The sequence below is a fragment of the Limulus polyphemus genome, unplaced genomic scaffold, assembly GCF_000517525.1.
Source record: "Limulus polyphemus unplaced genomic scaffold, Limulus_polyphemus-2.1.2 Scaffold8460, whole genome shotgun sequence".
Taxonomy (NCBI): domain Eukaryota; kingdom Metazoa; phylum Arthropoda; class Merostomata; order Xiphosura; family Limulidae; genus Limulus; species Limulus polyphemus.
Genome location: NW_013674070.1, coordinates 25,337 through 30,076, shown reverse-complemented (window position 1 = coordinate 30,076; position 4,740 = coordinate 25,337). Strand labels below are relative to the sequence as shown.

Here is a 4,740-nt window from a genome sequence, read left to right as displayed (position 1 = left end):
AGAGCCTATGATAATGGTGCTCAAAGTGTATAATGACTAACAGTGTTTAATGGTTAATGAACCTTTGATCTATATTGGATGTTAGTTAAGAATGATTAATAAATATTGTTATAATTGTTCAATGTTGGTCTGGGACGCTGTCTCTTTATTCTAACTGTAAATTACCTCGAGTTAGTGATGTGTGGCTCCACTCGTCACGACAAATCCTCAAAATAAATAAATTTTGTGTTATGGGCAGTTTTAATTGAAACTCCAACAATTAAGCCCACGAGGGCGCTACTCGTAACACCATAAGGAATTAGAGTATACTAAACTTCACACATTATGTAGGCTATGCTAACGTAATGTTTAGGCAGTTTGGTTCGTTTAACTATTATACATGGTGTACGTTTTTTTGGGAGGTGGTTAATGAAAGTGTTCCAAAACGTGACATTAATTTCTTAATTATCAACCTAATAATTATATTTCATTATAAACTTGATTAAATCACAAAATATTTGTTATGAACATTAATTTTGAGCACCTGCTTGTAAGATAAGCTCACTAAATCTTTGTATCAGTTAATATAATTACTGCTGTCACTGGTCATTTGATACGTCTTATTGTTACACGTATTACACTATGGCGATAAATTTGTTGTTTTTTGCCTCTTCTGAGTAGAAAGGGTAATTTATATCTTTTCAGAGAGAGAGAGAGGAAAAATTTACCAATACCAACACTTTACTGGAGAGTGCCAAACAGTACTTATCATCACTCAAAAGGTCTGATGGACAATTGCTCAGTAATTCGAAAAGGTATATAAAACTTCTTTCAAATTGTTATGATTACGAAATTGCATACTCAATGCCATTCTGCTTTGCTTATCAAACTCAATTACAAATCTTGTTCATATATTTTATTTATTTTAATCTTTGATCTAATTTTGTAACTGCACAAAGTTTAGGTTTATTCATACAATTTCATAATGTCAAGCATGATGCACATAAAGAAAATCTTCGTTCTACGTGACATATATTGCTAACACCTATCTTATTGTATTTCAGACACACAACTACTACAGGTTTTGTTGCAACCATATCATCTCTGTAGGAACTTATGCCACGTTTGTTGAGTAATAAAAGTTTCATAGTCACTTAGAAGTTTTCACAGGACCATGTGGAATTCTTCTTCAATGCTATAAAAAGAGCAGGTCAGGATGAGTGCATATATTAATCACATTTCATTGAATTCTTAAATCTGATTTTGGAGTAATCTATTGGGGGAACTATGGATTGATACTTACTGGTGTTTGAAAGCCAAGCAAACATTTATAGCTGCAAGTTATTTCATCATAACACTATTAAAAGCTAAATTATAATTTGTAAAATTGAAAACGCTTTGTACATGGTATCTCTCTGATTTCAGGTGGATGGAACAAGAACCCAAATGTCCAACAGTTTTGGCCAGCATTCAGGAAACTGGTGATGCACAGTGGTGCGGTAACAGACAACACTGGCAATATGGTGAAGCTGCATGCTTCAGATAGCATAGCTTGCTCTACACTATCTCTGGATTTCTTGGGATCATCAAACGACACCACAGAGAAAGATGATCCCTTTTCCAGTTAAGATCAAGTGATGATGGAACATGATCATGCAAGCTGGACTCGGTCAGAACACAAACCATTAATTGATAATGCCACCACATACACTGTTGAATGGACTCTCCAAAAGGTGCTACCAAAGCTGCAGTGTGATCACTGTGGAGATAGTATCTTTCTGACTGTGCCTCAGCAATGTAACGATACTTATCATCTGCTGAAGTGTAAAATTAATGGTGGACTAGTCATCACATTTCCATATGAATTTTTTTTAGTACACTTGATTAAATTCAGTTCATGCAAGTTAGCAGCAGAGGCAGGTAATATGACAGGTAACGATAATCTGGACGTCATAAGACAGATACATGACACTAAAGTTTTACTGTCCTCGAAAATGAACCAGCTTGATGAGCTTCTGTCTTATTGATGGCACTGGATGTTATACATCTTGGCAATATGGTGCTGGCACAAGTTGAAATAAGTTTCAACAAGGATCGCAAGGATACTTGTATAATGATTGTCTAAGACATGTGTGTTCACAATGTGACTACTCAACTTCAAGATATCTCAGTTACCCACCATCTCTAACCATCATCAATACGCATGGGAAGGTGCACATCCTTTTAACACTGGTGATGTTCATGAGACATCAGATTGACTTTTCTGCATATTGAAGGATTCCCACAGTTCCTGTTATTTTTGATACAATCACACTGAAATTCATACTTATGTTCCTTATTTAGAAAAAAATGCAATATTGTTGCTTTTATCATACATTGGAGAAATTTGTTCATATCACAATAACAACAGATAGGAGCCTGAGGTCGAGTAGACCCGCTCCCTACTATATTTTACCGGCCGAAAGCTAAAGGGAACTCGTATATATATATATAAAAGGTACATTTCAGCACTGTCATTTCTAAATGCAGATGACCTTTTGATGACATTTAGACACATAGTTACTATAGAACACTAATAGGATCTCAGATATGAGATACATTTTGGTACTGTCACTTCCAAAGCTCAATGATCTTGAAAGGTCAAATCCAAGGTCACACATGTTTGATGAACTGTACCTACTAAACAGTGGCATTTAGCCTCGTACTATAGATCATTAATTGGAAGTTCTAAACGAAGTACAATTTTGGCAATGTGACCTCTAACCTCAAATCTTATAAATAGTGGGTGGTATTTAATTACCCTGAAAGGTCGAACCCAAGGTTGTACACGCAATCCAGTTTGATAGCCTGTTAGCAATTACTTTCGATTCACTTAGCCAGTAAGTTACAGGGCTCTTGGTCATATTTTTGAATAATTTCTAGGAACCGTGTAGGCGCAACCAAACCATAGACCATTTGACCAAATATCCAGGCTCTGTTTCAAGCCAGTCAGGTGCCAATATCATTCACCTCTGTGGCAAATTGAATACGATTGGTGGCTCTTGAAGCAATGATGCTCAGAGTGTGTAAAGTTCACGAGTTCTTGCCCCACCCGTCTTAAAGTAGGTGTGATATTTCATCCTGATTCCAAATTTAAAAAAAAATATTTCATAGAATGTGGTTAGATGATGGGTGTAAAATGAAGAAATAAATAAAATTAGGCTGTATACTTGTTTGTTTGTTTGTTGTTGTTTTTTTAATTTCGCACAAAGCTACACGAGGGCTATCTGTGCTAGCCGTCCCTAATTTAGCAGTGTAAGACTAGAGGGAAGGCAGCTAGTCATCACCACCCACCACCAACTCTTGGGCTACTCTTTTACCAACGAATAGTGGGATTGACCGTCACATTATAACGCCCCCACAGCTGAAAGGGTGAGCATGTTTGGTGTGACAGGCTGTATACAATCTCAAACATGAAGCCAGGAAATAGATGAAGTTAATGAGCGGAAATGGAAGAGGATGAGGGCGCAAAAGTTGACGAGTAGGCGGGTTGGAGAGAACGAGGGAATTTGTTCTACTCCAGATCAAGGAAGTGATCTGGTCCTAAATTCACTTATCATTACGATGGTCTGCTTAGATTCTAGTTCACGTGAGTTCATGCTTCCAAATAGAATGAGGTTCATTGATTCAATATAAATGATTTGACAGGACAAAACCTGGATTATAATGATAAAATATGAGGTGATATAGAAAAATAAACTAGAGTGTACAACGCCATTTGCTGAACCAATCGCGAGCATCCCAGTACGGCCGCCATCTTGCGTAGGGAAACGTTTCTAGGACAGCAATATAAATAATGGGCTGACACCAGTTAGGCTGTCAATTGTTTCTTGTCCAGTTTTTTCATCATATATTTATTAAAATCTCTTTGGGTATACATTTCCTGACGAAAAGCGTCTGCTCAAAATGTCGCATTAATAAACTAAAACAGTTTTCTTTTATACACGTCAGTTTATTCTTTATTTTCATTTATCCAAGTTTTTTTTTATTGCGTCTTGCGTAATAACACTCATTGAAGACTCCCAATCAACAACCGATCTACCGGGTAAACGTGAAGCAGGGTATCGCGTGAGTTGAAATATTGGTCACATTATATAAAGTACGTATACGTGAATCAGTGTAACTCGGGGTTCGACTGTATATCTCTAAGGCAATTTTTTATAATGTTTCATGCAAGGTTATTCAAACATGGCCATTTTAAAATATTGTCATAACTCAGCCATGACATGTTTTATTCTTAATCCCATTTTAAGCTATACATCTATAATTGTTAGAGAGTAGGAAATTTCATTACATTAATTTTTAAATGTCTTTCGTTTTATCATCACTAATAGTGCAGTTCAGTGAAATAATTTGAACCACTGTTATTGAATCAGGTGCGAATATTTCTATTTACTGACTTAATCAATTTTTTAAACACCAAATTAACTGAGGTGAGAAACATTGATAGTTGGTAAGTTTATAAAATTTTCCACTCTGAAATCAATTATGAAACATGCGATTACCCTAAGTTTCAGAAATAAACTAAGTCTTCTTGGAAATATATTTTCAAAATTGTTAAAACTAGACAAGAACAGTTTCAATAAAAGCAAATTTAATCAACAGGAAAGACCCGAGTTTCATTTTAATGCTTCAGACTTTTTCTGTGACATAGATATAAAATCAGAAGGTAACATATTAGATGCCGTTTCTACAATTTCCATAAGTCATAAGAATGAATTC

At 35.6% G+C, this 4,740-nt stretch overlaps 1 long non-coding RNA gene across 1 annotated transcript; it reads left to right on the top strand.

Moving 5' to 3' along the window:
• The first annotated feature begins 687 nt into the window (after positions 1–687).
• On the top strand, positions 688–1,832 carry LOC111083178. The gene is made up of 3 exons (XR_002608845.1): positions 688–794; positions 1,044–1,189; positions 1,405–1,832. It is a non-coding gene; the product is annotated as an uncharacterized LOC111083178 (long non-coding RNA).
• Positions 1,833–4,740: the final 2,908 nt, after the last annotated feature.